A 330-nucleotide genomic window follows, 5' to 3' on the forward strand; every position below is an offset into this window, starting at 1 on the left:
GCAGCGCCAGCGCGGACTGAGCGCGCCGCGCCGCCCGCGCCTCCATCCGCAGGGCTCCGGCGCCCCCTCCCCGCCCGCCGCCCGGCCGCCGCGCGCTCATTGGCCCGGCCGGCCCACGGGAGCCTCGGCGGGCGGGCGGCCCCTGGCGCTGGCACACTCGCGCGCGCACACTCACCACGTACACACTGCCGCTCCTTTGCACTTACACGGGTAAACCTTGTCCCGCACGCATCTTCTCAGAGTTCTTCAAACACACGCTCGCCATGTTCAAGCACAGCACCCTCCCGAACGCGCAAGAAGTGCACGCACAATCCCCTTCTATTTCCATAC

Source organism: Equus quagga, chromosome 2 (assembly GCF_021613505.1).
Source record: "Equus quagga isolate Etosha38 chromosome 2, UCLA_HA_Equagga_1.0, whole genome shotgun sequence".
Lineage (NCBI taxonomy): Eukaryota > Metazoa > Chordata > Mammalia > Perissodactyla > Equidae > Equus > Equus quagga.